The sequence below is a fragment of the Girardinichthys multiradiatus genome, chromosome 23 (assembly GCF_021462225.1).
Source record: "Girardinichthys multiradiatus isolate DD_20200921_A chromosome 23, DD_fGirMul_XY1, whole genome shotgun sequence".
Lineage (NCBI taxonomy): Eukaryota > Metazoa > Chordata > Actinopteri > Cyprinodontiformes > Goodeidae > Girardinichthys > Girardinichthys multiradiatus.
This window is the reverse complement of record NC_061815.1, coordinates 19,028,860-19,048,381: the sequence shown is the minus strand read 5'-3', so window position 1 is coordinate 19,048,381 and position 19,522 is coordinate 19,028,860.

Genomic DNA, 19,522 nt, shown 5'->3' with positions numbered 1-19,522 from the left:
TCGACCCCTCCAAAGTTAAGGCCGTATTGGAATGGCCTGTTCCAACTGATCGCAAGCAGCTTCAAAGATTTCTGGGCTTCGCAAACTTTTATAGGAGGTTTATCAGAAATTACAGCCTGGTTGCTACTTCCCTGAGCGCTCTTACCTCTTCCAAGGCAAAATTTTTGTAGAATAAGGATGCAGAGAAGGTCTTCAATAGGTTGAAGGAACTCTTCACGTCAGCTCCTGTGTTACAGTCTCCTGACCCAGAGAAACAGTTTATCGTGGAGGTGGATGCCTCAAGCACTGGGGTTGGAGCTGTATTAAGTCAAAAAGGTGAGGATGATCGTATTCACCCATGTACCTTCTTTTCAAGGACTCTGTCACAGGCTGAGTGGAATTACGACATGGGAAACATAGAGTTATTGGCTGTCAAGTTGGCATTGACAGAGTGGAGACATTGGCTGGAGGGGACTAAGGAGCCGTTTATGGTGTGGACTGACCATAAGAACTTGGAGTACCTGAAATCAGCAAAACGGCTAAACCCCAGGCAGGCAAGTTGGGCTTTGTTTTTTGGTCGTTTTAATTTCTCCCTGTCTTACAGGCCAGGGAGTAAAAATGGCAAACCTGACGCCCTATCCCGGATTCAAGAGCGTGCAGAATCTCAGTCTGCGGGTGAAGAGGTGTTTATCCTTCCTGAACCCGTCAGGTTGTCTGTGTCCCGAGTGGAGGTGGAAAGGGAGGTCCAGGAGGCCATTAGGGATCTGCCTATCCCACCATCATGTCCACCTGACCGCTGTTTTGTTCCTGAACGCCTTGTGCCAAAGGTACTGGAGTCTTGTCATTGCTCTCGTTTCGTTTGTGATCCTGGAATCAGCAGAATCATTCAGACAGTTCAAACTCAGTTTTGGTGGCCATCGCTGGTTAAGGATGTCAAAGACTTTGTTTCTGAATGCACTCAATGTTGTCAAACCAAGCCTTCTCATCGCCCCCCTGCGGGGTTATTGCACCCATTGCCCATTCCCCCTCGCCCATGGTCGCACATTGCGATGGACTTTGTGACAGGTTTACCGGTTTCAAATGGTCACTGTACTACTAACCATAATTGACAGATTTTTAAAGATGGTTCATCTGGTGCCCCTGGAGAAGCTTCCATCTGCTAAGGAGATGGGTGAGATATTGACCAAAGAAGTTTTTTGGCTCCATGGAATCCCTAATGACATTGTTTCTGACAGAGGACCCCAGTTTGTGTCACGTTTTTGGAATGAGTTTTTTCTTTGTTGGGAATTTCTGTTAGTCTCTCTTCAGGGTTTCATCCTCAGTCTGATGGCCAAACCGAGAGAGCCAACCAAGAAGTAGAAACCAAACTTCGTATTTTATGTGAGTCAGATCCGACGAAGTGGTCACAAAATTTGCCCTGGGTTGAATACGCCATGAACTCTATGCAATCAAGTTCCACTGGTTTGTCCCCTTTTCATGTCGTGTTTGGTTTCCAGCCACCCATGTTTTCGGTTCAGGAGAGAGAAGCTAATGTTCCGTCCGCCCAAGCGGCTGCCCTAAGATGCCAAAGAATATGGAGAAAGGCTAGGAGGTCGATGATCAGAATGTCACTGGTTCAGTCAAGAACGGCCAACCGGAGACGGATCCCTGCCCCTAAGTACCAGGTGGGGCAGAAAGTTTGGCTCTCCGCCAAGGACCTCCCTTTAAGGGTAGAATCCCGGAAATTGGCACCCCGATTTGTTGGACCTTTCCCAATCTCCAAGATCATCAACCTTGTCGCTGTACGACTGAGATTACCCAACTCCATGAGGATTCACCCCACGTTCCACATTTCTCAGGTCAAGCCCTTCATGGAGCCCCGACTTGGACCCACCTCCGGGCCCCCTACACCCACCCGGGTAATTGATGGTGGCCCGGTGTTCTCGGTCCAGCGCATTCTTTAAGGATGTTTATTTCTCTAAATGTATTGTGCTAATGTATTCTTTATGTATTTTTTAACTTTTATTATATAGTACTGTATATTGTAGTTTAAAGCCAGAGGCAATAGTCCCAACTAACGGACAAGAGTTTAAAATTAGCAATAGCCTATAAACTGTGTGGCACATCAGTTTCACTCCATGTATTAACTATGTCTAACCACTTTTCCCAATACAAATACAATTCATTTCTTATATCATCATAATAACTGATCAGCTTTTTGCATATTTTTACAGGTATTTTGACAGCATTTGAGGTTGGAAGGCCTTCTTGCCATCACCCTAATCTTTAACTCCCTCCACCAATTCAAAGTGGGAGTCTAGCTGGGCAACTCCATCCATCCATTCATCCATCCATCCATCTATCTGATAGTCATCACCAGCGGTCATTTAGGAAACATGTCAATAGAATAATGAGGTTACTTAAAACCTAAATCAGCCAGAGGCTTAACTGTAATAAAGGATATTAGTCATGTGAAGATGTAACATAAATGGTTTTCTCAAGCTTATGCTTAATAACATTTTGCTTCTTTATATAGTATCCAATCAATACATGTTGAAAATTCTTCAGTCCCTCTATAAGTATGTCACTTTATGTTAACATGTGTTACATTAAAAGATAATTTCTACACACTTCTTTTGAGTTTGGGGTTAAGATCATCAAGGACTGCCGATGCTTTCGACTGTGTTTGTATTCAAAGCCAGATAAAATGAAAGGAACACATTAAGTAGCAGCATGGCTGAAAGGGATCATTGTTAAGTAGAAATCCAAAATATAAACATGGGGTGAAAAAGTCCTTGCTTTTGAATAAATCTGCACGTGAACATGTTACGTTATTGGCAACGCATTAACAATCTAAATCTACCAACAGAATGTGTCATGGTCATGAAACCTTGCAATTTTTCATTGTAACTAAAGTTTAAAACACATTATCCTACAGAAACACAGCTTACATTGTATGGTGGGAATAGCAATCACTGCTGAATGGTCCAGCAGTATAGGAGTGAAGAGTGAAGGGAGGAGTTTGCTGATTTTCATTTAAATACATGTCAATGGACATTTTTTTATTGCTATTTCATGTTAACCTTCGTTATCATTGTCTGCTTTTAGCCAAAAAACATAAATAGACATTTTTATGTGAATGTTTCATCTTTCACTTTATAACCACACTTTCACATTGCAAGGCTAAATATCTAAATTTTTAATCAACTTTTTTGTCATTTTTTCTCTTTACACACTCCTGTTAAAATATTGTAGTTTCACGACATACAAATAGGACCAGGGAAAAAAACGTGCTAGAGGTATTTACACCTTTAATGTCACATTTTACCGGTTTAATTCTACTGAAAATAATGAATATGCTCTAGTAATCTTGTCACACTAATATATATACCCTATAAACTAATACTTTGTGATAGCGAGGGGTGAAAGTAGTTTCAAATTCTTGCTGGTACTTAGGGGCGGAGCTAGAGGGGGGGCTGGGGAGGCACTGGGGGCATATATATATATATATATATATAAGGTTTGTGTGTGTTTTTACTCTTATCAAGATCTCTCTCTCTCAGCAAAGTCCAAACTCAAACTAATTAAAACGTATCAATATTTTACTGTAGGCTGACTGTATAAGGCAGAAATTAGAATCACTTGACAATGCAGAATATGTATATAAATATATTTCACTTGTTAAAGAACTGCCATGTATGAAACAATGATAAACCATTTTCTGATGCATAACTTTTCATCTTCAGTTTCTGTCTTTTCTTTTGGACAAAGAAGTAATTGTTCTCTGCATTGTGGTCAAGTTCTGATTTCATTTAAATAAAAAATTTGACAGTTCGGTTGTTTTCGCGGTTTTTATTTAAGTCTGTAGATGGTAAGTGATTTATTGTTCGTCCTGTCCTAAACTGCCTATTGGTAGCGGATCTGATGTTCTTTGTGTGCTCGTGAATTTTTGCAGCCGTAACTGGTTCTGGATGACGGCTTCATAGCAGAGAGCCGTTCTTCCCTCTTCCCAGTACTGCGTACCAGCGAAGAATCTTTTAGTGGTACACAGTACCGGACCGTACCAGCTCACTTTCACCCCTGGTTATAGCACTTTGTCATAGTATTTGATTCAAAAACAGCATTCAGTCTTCTTTGGTAGAACTTTATCAGCTTGGAACACATTAACCTTGTAAGACTTGCCCACTCTACCTTGCAAAAGTTCTCTAAATCTCTTGCTCACTGTCCTCTTCATGCACAGATTTTCATATTTTGTCGTTGTCTCAAATAGACCATTCAAAGACTCTAATTTCCTTTAGGTGAGGCCATCGTGTTGTTGATTTGGATGTAGGCCAGGACTTGCTGTGATGCTGAACAACAAAATCCCTCCTAATTGTCAGTTTATGAGCAAACACTTGATGGTTTTGGTTCTGAGCTGATTAGTATTTGGAAGTGTTCATAATATCATTCACCTTCGCAAAATAAACTGGTTGCATCTAAGAAAATGTATCCTTGATCTTGATATTAGTCCTGTGGTAATGGTGTTCTTTTGCTAATGAACATTGTTTTTTTTTCTGCTGCCAAACGTACATTTTGGAATTTTGCTCCAAACATCTAAGTTAACCGTAACACATTCCCATTCCTCAATTTAATTGCTTTTTCACAAAGGGTTGGATTTTTACCCCCTTCATAATACACATCTTTATTTAAACACTGCTTTTTTGTTTTTACTTGTGTTATCTTTGTCTAATATTCACATTTGTGTGATGATCTGAAACATGTTTGTGTGACAAATATACAAAAAAAAAAAATAAGACATCACAATGGGGGCAAGCACGTCTTCTCACTACTGCATAGGTCTTGTTGTATCACATCTCAATGAACTGGGCTTGATCCCTTTACTTGCAGTTCTGATAGAGAATTTCTGCACAACATTTGTTTGACCTGTTCTCAAGGTTGACTCTCCCTGAAAGAACCAGCTGGCCCTGCAGTTGGATGCTCACATGGCAATTTTATTTCTTTAGCATTCAGAACTAAATTAAAAGCAATTCGACAAACTATTTTGCTGAAAGTTTAAATAAGATCATGGAGATTAAAAAAACACTATTGAATTTTATCAACTTGCACTAGGGCTAGTCTGGTTGGGCACAGCTTCTTGGTTATGTGTGTCGGCTGCTCAGTCTATCAATGTCCTCAGGAGAGTTCACATCTGTTCATGTATGTTCAAGGACAGTTTTCAAGCTTGGTTTTCAAACATACAATGTTCAGAGATCTTCTGTTTTCCAAGTGTAATAATTTATCTCTCAGGGACAAGAAGGAAACAGAAATTGCATCAATGTTCTGGTGAGACAACATCTTTTTTTGTTTATTTTCTTATTCTTGTCTTATGAGTTGACAATTATTAAACCAGCACATCATCGGTCCCTAGGAGGCGATCTGCATTTCCCTGAGCGGTGCCAAAAATATCATGGACAGGAGTGTGTGCTGGTCCAAGCTGCTCCTGTGCATAGATATGCCAAGCCCTTCGCTCCAGACATATAAAGAATCTGGCAGACTGCTGTGACATGTAGAAACTACCAGTACTTGCCAGAAATGTCTGCAGCTCCCTCAGTGTTGCTGTTGGGCTTTTGGCAGCTTCTCTAACCTGTGTCCGGTCTTATCTCTTTTCAGTTGTGAAGTTTGCTGAAGGCTGTTTGTGTTCGTATCTGCCCAGTCAAATCGTCCTTTACAAATAAAGGATAAAGCTACACATGCTTTAGAGAAGGGGTAGTTTTGAACCTATGCATCCCTCTAGAACCAAGTGGTGGACCAAGGATGGCTTGTACAGAAACGTCTGAGGGCCAATAATGATCACTTTAGTCCACCAAAGATTTGCCTATGATTGTCGTCTTCTTTTCATTGAGACTGGTAAACTGCTCTGAGTCTGAACCCTCCCCTCAGGCCAATTTGGTATCTGCGACCCAACCAGGAGCTGAATCGCCAAAACAACTTAACCCTGTGGATCATAGGAGTACACAAACCCCTCCACTGCCCTCCCACAAGCCCTGCCTTTGGAGGTTTTCCAGGCCTATATCACTGGGAGGAAACCCCAGATGCTGCTGAAAGAAATATAATGAAAATGTCTTTCGGCCTGAGAATGCTTTGGGACCCCCAAAATGCATTGGTGGGTTTTGGCAGAGGGAAAGGAATGTCTGAGTTTCCCTCCTGAGCCTGCGACATGTGCAACCCGATCTCAGATAAGCTAAAGAGAATTACTGGAAGGAGGGAAGATGTGTTTACATTGTAAAACATGGAATTCTAATAACTAAAATCTTAAAAAGTGAAATCAGACAAAAATGGAGCTAATTTCATAGGTCTAGGTTTAAATAGCTCAATAAGAAAGACAGTGCCAGTTTTCACACTAGGTTGAAATGTGCTATAATTGTCTCTGGGTATCTGAGGGTTTTAACTGTTATTTTGATATTATATTGTCTTGTCACACTTGATTTTGTGTCTATTCTTGTGTATGAAGAAAGATATTTTTGATGAGGCATAAAAAGTAATTAATTTAAATCAAGTTTATGTTAATGTTTCTTCCAAAATAAGAGTGCTCATTATGCTTTATTCTAAAAACTTAGAGCGGCTTATGGTTGCAAACAAAGATCTATATTTAAATAGCATTTCTATGCTAAACTGCCACCAAATTTAATAAAAACAATTTTGTTTTATACAGTTGTACTGGGCCCTTGGCTGGATCTGGAAATCAGATTTGTACCTTTTTAACACAAAGTTTGAAAATCTCTGTGCTAGAGCTACATATTTTAACAGTCAATGGCTCAAAATGTGGACAAATATTTAAAATAAATGTTTTCCTCTAAGTCTGGGATTCATCCATGCACCATCAACTGGAGTCATACTATTAATCTGAAAAAAACAAAACAGTCCTTATGGCAGGTTTTCTTTAACTTTTAGCTAAGAATCGCATAATCATCAGCAGCATATTGAGCTTTTCAAGCAGAAAAAGTCAACAATGTTTAGTGTGAAGCAAAGTTTCTGTAAAAACACCAAAAACATGTAAACAAAACAGGGCTGTTTATGAATAGATGAATGGATGGATGGATGGATGGATGGATGGATGGATTTATTGATTGACCATGACACATTCTGATGGTAGATTTGGATTGTAAATGCGTTGCCAATAACGTAACATGTTCACGTGCAGAATTATTGAAAAGCTAGGAAATGTAGAATCGCCAGTTACCTAATTATATTTACATACTAAAGAGCAACAACAATTGATGATAACAACAATCAAAGAGAGACAAGAAGGGCTTTAAGATTCAAACCACAGACCAAAGACAGGAAGTGCAGAAGATGAATGACTTTTGTGAAAATGCATGGTCTGCCTTTTTGTCTGTACTTTTGTGTAAGCCTCTCATGCTAAGAACTCATTCACATTATTGTGCATCTGCTGTGTTTTAATAGGTATGTAGCTTAATATAAGTAATACTTGTTTGTGTGCATATACTGTATACCGCACATTTGTTCTACTCCTATAAAATGTACGCAAGCGATGTGTACAATGATGCCGGAATAATACAAGTCCTTCTCAAAATATTAGCATATTGTGATAAAGTTCATTATTTTCCATAATGTCATGATGAAAATGTAACATTCATATATTTTAGATTCATTGCACACTAACTGAAATATTTCAGGTCTTTTATTGTCTTAATACGGATGATTTTGGCATACAGCTCATGAAAACCCAAAATTCCTATCTCACAAAATTAGCATATCATTAAAAGGGTCTCTAAACGAGCTATGAACCTAATCATCTGAATCAACGAGTTAACTCTAAACACCTGCAAAAGATTCCTGAGGCCTTTAAAACTCCCAGCCTGGTTCATCACTCAAAACCCCAATCATGGGTAAGACTGCCGACCTGACTGCTGTCCAGAAGGCCACTATTGACACCCTCAAGCAAGAGGGTAAGACACAGAAAGAAATTTCTGAACGAATAGGCTGTTCCCAGAGTGCTGTATCAAGGCACCTCAGTGGGAAGTCTGTGGGAAGGAAAAGGTGTGGCAGAAAACGCTGCACAACGAAAAGAGGTGACCGGACCCTGAGGAAGATTGTGGAGAAGGGCCGATTCCAGACCTTGGGGGACCTGCGGAAGGGGTGGACTGAGTCTGGAGTAGAAACATTCAGAGCCACCGTGCACAGGCGTGTGCAGGAAATGGGCTACAGGTGCCACATTCCCCAGACCTGGGCTACAGAGAAGCAGCACTGGACTGTTGCTCAGTGGTCCAAAGTACTTTTTTCGGATGAAAGCAAATTCTGCATGTCATTCGGAAATCAAGGTGCCAGAGTCTGGAGGAAGACTGGGGAGAAGGAAATGCCAAAATGCCAGAAGTCCAGAGTCAAGTACCCACAGTCAGTGATGGTCTGGGGTGCCGTGTCAGCTGCTGGTGTTGGTCCACTGTGTTTTATCAAGGGCAGGGTCAATGCAGCTAGCTATCAGGAGATTTTGGAGCACTTCATGCTTCCATCTGCTGAAAAGCTTTATGGAGATGAAGATTTCATTTTTCAGCACGACCTGGCACCTGCTCACAGTGCCAAAACCACTGGTAAATGGTTTACTGACCATGGTATCACTGTGCTCAATTGGCCTGCCAACTCTCCTGACCTGAACCCCATAGAGAATCTGTGGGATATTGTGAAGAGAACGTTGAGAGACTCAAGACCCAACACTCTGGATGAGCTAAAGGCCGTTATCGAAGCATCCTGGGCCTCCATAAGACCTCAGCAGTGCCACAGGCTGATTGCCTCCATGCCACGCCGCATTGAAGCAGTCATTTCTGCCAAAGGATTCCCGACCAAGTATTGAGTGCATAACTGTACATGATTATTTGAAGGTTGACGTTTTTTGTATTAAAAACACTTTTCTTTTATTGGTCGGATGAAATATGCTAATTTTGTGAGATAGGAATTTTGGGTTTTCATGAGCTGTATGCCAAAATCATCCGTATTAAGACAATAAAAGACCTGAAATATTTCAGTTAGTGTGCAATGAATCTAAAATATATGAATGTTAAATTTTCATCATTACATTATAGAAAATAATGAACTTTATCACAATATGCTAATTGTTTGAGAAGGACCTGTATTACTTAATCTCATGCTACACTATGCAGACACGCTGTTTTCACTGCTGAATATACTGCTGACCTCTATATGGTGATTGCTTAAAATGGCTCCAATAGTAGGGAACTCTGAACTCCTTTCTGAAAAATGTTGTTAATGTTCATTTGACCACTTTGGATAATGTGCTGAACCTTTCCCTCAAGAAGGTGATCATTGGGTTTAGAAAAATAAACAAGAAGGTGAAGTCAGGGCAAAAATGATTTATTCTGTTCTGAAAAACTATAAATATTACACTCTTCAATACAATACACAGGCACTATACAAAACAGGAAGGCATCATAGGCAGCACACATACTTCATAAATGTGACAATACGTAATGCTTTACATTTCTTTATATTTAAACCCATGAAAATCATGTCCTCCAATCAGTTTTAAATCCAAAGACATCTGTTGTTTTGCAATTCATATTGCAATTTTTTGTTGGACTGGGAGAAGTTTTTAACACATGTACAACTGCAACCAGATATAAAGACACACAACTATGTATGTGATAGTTTGTGTCCGCAGTCTGAATGGTCATGTTGCATTTCATTCGACTTTCACATCATTGTCCTGGCTCCGACTACTCCTCCACACAATCTTCTCTACAGACGTAACAGTCACTGCCCCATAAAACGTAATTGTTAAGAGTTGTGCTCTACCTTTCTTAATCTTGCTATGATATGGTCATAATATTGTCGGCTCCCTTTGCTCAACAACTTGAAAAATGATACACAGACACCAATATCTAATTTTACATATGTAAATAATATGCTGTTGCGTGAAGTCAATATTCTCCTCCAGTGCATGCAGGTCGCTTTGTGGTCATGAACCGTTCAGACTGAAGTCTGGCAGTCACAATTAAATAGTAGTATAAACATCCATGCAAAGAAAAATAGATTTCAGCAAAAAATCTGAATTGAGCATCAAGACCTGCTGTGTGAATGTCATCTAAATGTTTTAGGTCATTTACGACAACCAAATTGTTTTCTTTTTGCTAAATCCTAGCATATGAAGTGAGAGATTTTTTATTATTTAAGATATATATATATACAGTACAGACCAAAAGTTTGGACACACCTTCTCATTCAAAGAGTTTTCTTTATTTTCATGACTATGAATGTTGTAGCTTCACACTGGAGGCATGAAAACTATGAATTAACACATGTGGAATTATATACTGAACAAAAAAGTGTGAAACAACTGAAAATATGTCTTATATTCTAGGTTCTTCAAAGTATCCACCTTTTGCTTTGATTACTGCTCCACACACTCTTGGCATTCTGTTGATGAGCTTCAAGAGGTAGTCACCTGAAATGGTTTTCACTTCACAGGTGTGCCCTGTCAGGTTTAATAAGTGGGATATCAAGCCTTATAAATGGGGTTGGGAGCATCAGTTGTGTTGTGCAGGAGGTGGATACAGTACACAGCTGATAGTCCTACTGAATAGACTGTAAGAATTTGTATTATTGCAAGAAAAAAGCAGCTGAGTAAAGAAAAACGAGTGGCCATCATTACTTTAAGAAATGAAGGTCAGTCAGTCCGAACAATGGTGAAAACTTTGAAAGTTTCTCCCAAGTCCAGTCGCAAAAACCATCAAGGGCTACAAAGAAACTGGCTCACATGAGGACCGCCCCAGGAAAGGAAGACCAATAGTCACCTCTGCTGCAGACGATAAGTTCATCCGAGTCACCAACCTCAGAAATCGCAGGTTAACAGCAGCTCAGATTAGAGAACAGGTCAATGCCACACAGAGTTCTAGCAGCAGACACATCTCTAGAGCAACTGTTAAGAGGAGACTGTGTGAATCAGGCCTTCATGGTAAAATAGCTGCTAGAAAACCACTACTGAGGACAGGCAACAAGCAGAAGAGACTTGTTTGGGCTAAAGAACGCAAGGAATGGACATTAGACCAGTGGAAATCTGTGCTTTGGTCTGATGAGTCCAAGTTTGAGATCTTTGGTTCCAACCACCGTGTCTTTGTGCGGCGCAGAAGAGGTGAACGGATGGACTCTACATGCCTGGTTCCCACCGTGAAGCATGGAGGAGGAGGTGTGATGCTGGTGACTGTTGGAGATTTATTAAAAATTGAAGGCATACTGAACCAGCATGGCTACCACAGCATCTTGCAGCGGCATGCTATTCCATCCGGTTTGTGTTTAGTTGGACCATCATTTATTTTTCAACAGGAGAATGACCCCAAACACACCTCCAGGCTGTGTAACGGCTATCTGACCAAGAAGGAGAGTGATGGGGTGCCGCGCCAGATGACCTGGCCTCCACAGTCACCGAACCTGAACCCAATCGAGATGGTTTGGGGTGAGCTGGACCGCAGAGTGAAGGCAAAAGGGCCAACAAGTGCTAAGCATCTCTGGGAACTCCTTCAAGACTGTTGGAAAACCATTTCAGGTGACTACCTCTTGAAGCTCATCAACAGAATGCCAAGAGTGTGCAGAGCAGTAATCAAAGCAAAAGGTGGCTACTTTGAAGAACCTAGAATATAAGACATATTTTCAGTTGTTTCACACTTTGTTGTTCAGTATATAATTCAACATGTGTTAATTCATAGTTTTGATGCCTTCAGTGTGAAGCTACAATATTCATAGTCATGAAAATAAAGACAAATCTTTGAATGAGAAGGTGTGTCCAAACTATTGGTCTGTACTGTATATATATATATACTTGACATATTTTACATATTTTTTTAACTTTCTCCAAATTCACAGCTTATCCTTAGTATTTCATTTTAAACTATATGACTTGGGTCAAACATTTTGAGTTTCTTTCTACAAGCTTCTCAGGAATTTTGGCCCATTCCTGCTGATAGAACTGGTAGAACTGAATCAGGTTTGTAGACCTACTTGCTCACTCTCTACTTTTCAACTTTGTCCACATATATTCTATGGGACTGTGATCAGGGCTTTGTAATGGCCACTCCAAAACATTGATATTGTTATCCTTAAACACCTGTATATCAAATTTTGTGCCATGCTTAGATTTATTTGGAAGAACAATTTAGAAATTCATTGTCCATTTGACAAAAATGTCATTTTGAATTGTGTGCTTAACTATCTGGTTTCAACTGTTGGTGTTACATTTAGTTAACCATTCTTTAACACACATAAACCTCTACAGGAGGTCTATCAATGTTTGCTGTAGTAATTTCAGGTGAAGGGATGTCTCATCACAAGAACTGCATCCAGTTCTTACAATTGTTGCTGTGTATGAAAGCACAAATTTAGCCTGAGGTGGAAGCCTGGCACGAACAACAGCCTCATACCTCATTCTGGTAAATCCTAAAAGTCTCAAACTGGGTTGCAGTTATCAACGAAGGATTTCTAGTTTAAATCAACACATTTAGGTTTCATCACATGCTTTTTTCTAGAAAGTGAATTCAAAATGAAACTGGACTTTGAGAGACACCAAATACTTAGTGCTTCAAAATAAAACAAAAATATTAAAAATAAAAGCAAAGTCTGTTTTGGACATTTGTGAAACATTCTGCTGCATGACAACAGTGAACTTGTGTGTGAAACAATCAAAATGGACTAACGTCAGGCAAGTGCAGCTACTTTTTCTATAGAAAGAAAATATTAGATCTCTTTTTATTTTTTTGAGAAGCAGTTCACACAATATACCTGTTTCAAAGAGCCTCAACAAACATCTTATCTGAATCTTCCCCCTCCACTCCTAAAGCCCAGCCTACAGTTTCCTCAGTATAACCTTTCTTTTTCCATGCCACTGCATACTCAATTGTGCGTGAACACTGGTGTCTTGGTTGCTTCCCTGCTGCTGGCTGTATCTACTTATTTCAGCTCTAAGCTGATCTGTGCACTGAAAGTCTGCATGTGTTAAATATGGTCTGCTGAGTTTTTCTCCCTTTTTTTGTTGTGAAAACTCCTGTTTTCTGCCCTTTTATTGCTTTCTCAGGTCTGAGCCAAAAGCAACACCATCATTGCTCTTTTAGACTGAAGGGTATGATGGCTATAATCTAAAACACCTTGTTTTAAATTCATTAGTGACGGCTAGTGTACCCCAAGTCGAGATCCCAGGACGAAACCCAGGTCGAAACCCAGGACCTTCTTGCTTGAAGGCAGCAGTGCTAACAACCGTGCAGCAGAGAAAAGAGGAAAAATGTTTCTCAAACCAGAATTCCTCTTTTGCCAAGAGAGAAAACTTCTTGCCTTTGACTACAGTGTTGGTAAGAATTTACAGTTATAGTATATACCTCTAATCCTCATATTATTGTTTTTAGTTTTTTTCAAGGATTTACAAGGTCCTGGCATTATTCTGGATGAATATTTGACAACCCTTCTGCTGTAAATTGGTTAACCTCATTCAAACATCTTGATTTCCTGACATGGATTCAGTTTTCAGGCACAACCCACTCATTTTCAACTAGGTTGAGGTCAGGCCATTCCAGAAGTATAATCTCCTTTATCCATTTGAAAAACAGTTTTATTTGTATTTTAGATCACTGAATTAGTTTTAGCATTATTACTCAATGTCATCTCTGATTAAAGGAGATTGGTTATAATGCTTTGGACCAACCCAGGAACCATCAAGCCTCAAACCTATTATAAACTGGAAGCTGCTAATACAACATTGTGACTGTCAACTGTCCTTAGTGAAGTGAGGTTTACATAATTGTGGACTGAGATAATACCATCAAGAAAGAAGCCCTTCTTGAAACTAACACCTTCAAGCACCTTTGCAATTTTAAAGCTGAAACTGTCACACTGTTTCCTTTCTTGCAATCTATGCTGATGTTTTGGAAAAAAAATGTTTAATGGGTCTAAACATGAGAACATGAGTCAGATTTTGTGTTGGGAAGTGTGCGTTTTGATGTTGATGTACTCCTGTTTATAATACTGCTTGTGGGATCAAGGGTGTAGAATTCACAGAGTTCAACCACACCAGGACCAGGTATGTTACATCACAGTCTCAGATTTATATATACTTAAGGAACAACTGACCATTTTAGAATTAAATGTCAGTTCTCTATAAATGCCCCCAACTGGTCAGATAGTATTAGCTCAATTAATGAGATGGTAGTTTCAAGCATCCTGAATGCTAAGTCTTAATGCTTTGTCTTAATATGCAATTGAAGCAAGAGGTAGATATGCAATAGTGTGACAAGAGTATAAAAAACAATTGTCAAGCACAGCGGTGGCAATAACACGCTGTCCGCTTGCACAAAGTATGTTTGTGTGTGTGTGTGCGTGTGCGTGTGTGTGTCGGTGTGTGTCTGAGTGTGTGTGTGGGTGTGTGTCTGTGTGTGTGTGTGTGTGTGTGTGTGTGGTTGTGTGTCTGAGTGTGAGACACAGAGAGGCAGAAAGAAAGACAGAATCACATCCAGACATATACAGTAGGAGATACACAGAGCTATAAATAGAACAGTGAGGAATGAATCAGCCAATCAGCAAAGAGCGTCAGTGTAACTTGACACCTGCTGTTTCTCACTCACGCAGCACCTCACTCTGTGTCTCCCCTGGTCTAGGCTTTATAACATGAAGGCGCATGCTCCCGAACGACTGGCCATAACTCGGAAACCGTAGGGGCGATCGATGTCATTCTTGGACCGTTTTTATCAGAACGGACAGGGGAACATTAATATTCATCCTTTATTAGTGAAAATTTTATAATAAAGACACAACACTGGGTGAAAAGAGAGGGAAAATGGCGAAAAAGACAAAAACGCCTGAACATGCTCCCGAACAAAGTCTAATATCTCGGAAACCGTACATGGTCTTTGAATAATTGTTAAACTGTGGGCGAAAGCCATCCCTCGTCCCCAATCATGGAGATTTTCATAGCTCTATGTCATTTACAGTATAAAATAGGAGGATGGAAAGACATGGTGTCACTCATGGATTACTGGTCAAACTGTCATTGAAAATACATGGGAGAAGGCCTACAGAAATCTGCTGACTCTTGGCGATCGAGGGGGTTTTGACAGAAAACTATGAGACCTAGAACAATGTTGAAGTTATTGTGTGAAAGCAGAGGCCCGGCCCTACAAACTGACTGAAAATTGTGACTTTAGAGCGTAATCTGTGGCCGTGAGTGCCAGTTAAAAATAATTTTTTCCTGAAAAAATCCCCTTTGTACACTCTAGTTAAACTGCCATCTGCAGAGTGCGATTTTCTTGCAAACTTTGTGTCGCTTGGAGTGTAATTTTAGAGAAACCGTAGCAGTTATCAACAAACCGTTTTCACTTCCGAAAAGCCGGCGGATTTTTCTATAAACTGAAAGTCAAACTGTGTTTCTAGGTGAAAGTATGGCAATACAGTAGAGCCTCAAAAACAGTGAATTTTGAGGATTCCTCCGTCCCTGACTCCATTCATTCCTATGGGGATTTTGGGGGGGGTGGTTTTTCGTTAATTACGTCGCCATGGTAACTCGAAACGCCAATAAAAGTAATAGCACACCTCCGAGCCGGACGTTTTGATGTATATATTGTGGGGGTGCGCGCTGCGGTTCGGGCCGCATTAACGGAGATAGGTTTTGACCAGGTGAATAGTAATAGGTGCCTGCCATGCATTGCATGGGAGGCAGTGCGCTCTCCTATGCATTGCTATGGCAGGCCCCAATAACCAATTGTTACAACCAAGGCATGCAGAAGAGCATCTCTGAATGCACAACACGTCAAATCTTGAGGCGGATGGGCTACAGCAGCAGAAGACCACACCGAGTGCCACTCCTGTCAGCTAAGAACAGGGAACTGAGACTACAATTCGCACAGGCTCACCAAAATTGGACAATAGAAGATTGGAAAAACGTTGCCTGGTCTGATGAGTCTCGATTTCTGCTGCAACATTTGGATGGTAGGGTCAGAATTTGGTTTCAACAACATGAAAGCATGGATCCGTCCTGTCTGGTATCATCGGTTCAGGCTGGTGGTGGTGGTGTAATGGTGTGGGGGATATTTTCTTGGTACACTTTGGGCCCCTTAGTACTATTTGAGCATAGTGTCAATGCCACAGCCTACCTGAGTATTGTTGTTGACCGTGTCCATCCCTTTATGACCAGTGCACCCATCTTCTGATGGTTACTTCCAGCAGGATAACGCGCCATGTCATAATACACGAATCATCTCAGACTGGTTTGTTGAACATGACAATGAGTTCACTGTACTCAAATGGCCTCCATAGTCACCACATCTCAATCCAATAGAGCACCTTTGAGATGTGGTGGAACGGGAGATTCGCATCATGGATGTGCAGCTGACAAATCTGCAGCATCTGTGTGATGCTATCATGTCAATATGGACCAAACTCCCTGAGGAATGTTTCCAGTACCTTGTTGAATCTATCTATCTATCTCTAAGGATTAAGGCAGTTCTGAAGGCAAAAGAGGGTCCAACCTGGTACTAGCAAGGTGTACCTAATAAAGTGGCCGGTGAGTGTATCTGTGGGTATATAGATATATACACTGCTCAGAAAAAATAAAGAGAACACTCAAATAATACATCCTAGATCTGAATGAATGAAATATTCTCATTGAATACTTTGCTCTGTACAAAGTTGAATGTGCTGACAACAAAATCACACAAAAATCATCAATGGAAATCAAATTTATTAACCAATAGAGGCCTGGATTTGGAGTCGCACAGAACATTAAAGTAGAAAAACACACTACAGGCTGATCCAACTTTGATGTAATGTCCTTAAAACAAGTCAAAATGAGGCTCAGTATTGTGTGTGGTCTCCACGTCCCTGTATGACCTCCCTACAACACCTGGGCATGCTCCTGATGAGACGGCGGATGGTCTCCCGAGGGATCTCCTCCCAGACCTGGACTAAAGCATCCGCCAACTCCTGGACAGTCTGTGGTGCAACGTGATGTTGGTGGATGAAGCGAGACATGATGTCCCAGATGTGCTCAATCAGATTCAGGTCTGGGGAACGGGCGAGCCAGTCCATAGCTTTAATGTCTTCATCTTGCAGGAACTGCTGACACACTCCAGCCACATGAGGTCTAGCATTGTCCTGCATTAGGAGGAACCCAGGGCCAACCGCACCAGCATATGGTCTCACAAGGGGTCTGAGGATCTCATCTCGGTACCTAATGTCAGTCAGGCTACCTCTGGCGAGCACATGGAGGGCGGTGCGGCCTTCCAAAGAAATGCCACCCCACACAATTACTGACCCACTGCCAAACCGGTCATGCTGAAGGATGTTGCAGGCAGCAGATCGCTCTCCACAGTGTCTCCAGACTGTCACATCTGTCACATGTGCTCAGTGTGAACCTGCTTTCATCTGTGAAGAGCACAGGGCACCAGTGGCAAATTTGCCAATCCTGGTGTTCTCTGGCAAATGCCAAGCGTCCTGCACGGTGTTGGGCTGTGAGCACAACCCCCATTTGTGGACGTCGGGCCCTCATACCATCCTCATGGAGTCGGTTTCTCATTGTTTGTGCAGACACATGCGCATTTGTGGCCTCCTGGAGGTCATTTCGCAGGGTTCTGGCAGTGCTCCTCCTGTTCCTCCTTGCACAAAAGCGGAGGTAGCGATCCTGCTGCTGGGTTGTTGCCCTCCTACGGCCTCCTCCACGTCTCCTGGTGTACTGGCCTGTCTCCTGGTAGCGCCTCCAGGCTCTGGACACTACGCTGACAGACACAGCAAACCTTCTTGCCACAGCCCGCATTGATGTGCCTTCCTGGATGAGCTGCACTACCTGAGCCACTTGTGTGGGTTGTAGAGTCCGTCTCATGCTACCAGGAGTGTGAAAGCACCACCAACATTCAAAAGTGACCAAAACATCGACCAGAAAGCATAGGTACTGAGACGTGGTCTGTGGTCCCCACCTGCAGAACTACTCCTTTATTGAGTGTGTCTTGCTAATCGCCAAAGATTTCAAAGATTTCCCCCTGTTGTCTTTTCCATTTGCACAACAGCTGTGAAATTGATTGTCAATCAGTGTTGCTTCCTAAGTGGACAGTTTGATTTCACAGAAGTTTGATTTACTTGGAGTTATATTGTGTTTGATATTTGATATTTTTTGTGCAGTGTGTATATATATATATATATATATATATATATATATATATATGTATGTATATATATAAATATATATATATATATATATATATATATATATATATAGAGAGAGAGAGAGAGAGAGAGAGAGAGAGAGAGATAGCTATCTCTATCTCTATATATCTATCTATAGATATATATGTATACAGATACATATCTGTCTGTGTCGGAGAAGGACTGTGGGTCGGACCAAAGCGCAGACAAGAGCTCGGTAGCCGCACCATAGTTACTTCCTTGTTTATTCATAAAAGTCCAAAAGGTAACAAAACACACTGCAGGGATGAAACAAGGACTAGATCAAAACTTGCGCAAACCTGCAGGTATTCATAGCAAGGCATAGCATAGTCCAAACGAAGCATAGGTATCCAAAGCGTAGCATAAACGAAGCATGAACAAAGCATAGACATAGAAATGTAGCATAGAAACGTAGCATAAACGAAGCATAGACATCACGACATAGAAACAAGGAACCAGCCAGGAATTAAACAAACAGAACAACTAATATACACAGAGCACAGAGAGGGAAACAAAAGGCAGGTAATCAAAGAAACAGGGAACAGGTGTGACAAGGAACAGGTGAAACAAATACAAAGGCTGAGGATGGGTGAAAGGACTAAAACAGAAAACACAAACTAAGCAAGAGAATAAATCAGAGGAGGAAATAAAGAACTAGAATAACTATGAACTAAAGTAAACAGAGAAACTAGAGGGGAACATAGAAACAATAACTTAAGAAATAAACACAGAGCCATAAGGAGAATCAAAATTACAAAATAAACCAACAAGTCCAAAATGTCACTCCATGACAGTCTGTCTGTCTGTCTGTCTGTCTGTCTGTCTGTCTGTCTAGGTTCTTCAAAGTAGCCACCTTTTGCTTTGATTACTGCTCTGCACACTCTTGGCATTCTGTTGATGAGCTTCAAGAGGTAGTCACCTGAAATGGTTTTCCAACAGTCTTGAAGGAGTTCCCAGAGATGCTTAGCACTTGTTGGCCCTTTTGCCTTCACTCTGTGGTCCAGCTCACCCCAAACCATCTTGATTGGGTTCAGGTCTGGTGACTGTGGAGGCCAGGTCATCTGGCGCAGCACCCCATCATTCTCCTTCTTGGTCAAATAGCCCTTACACAGCCTGGAGGTGTGTTTGGGGTCATTGTCCTGTTGAAAAATAAATGATGGTCCAACTAAACGCAAACCGGATGGAATAGCATGCCGCTGCAAGATGCTGTGGTAGCCATGCTGGTTCAATATGCCTTCAATTTTGAATAAATCCCCAACAGTGTCACCAGCAAAGCACCCCCACACCATCACACCTCCTCCTCCATGCTTCACGGTGGGAACCAGGCATGTAGAGTCCATCCGTTCACCTCTTCTGCGCCGCA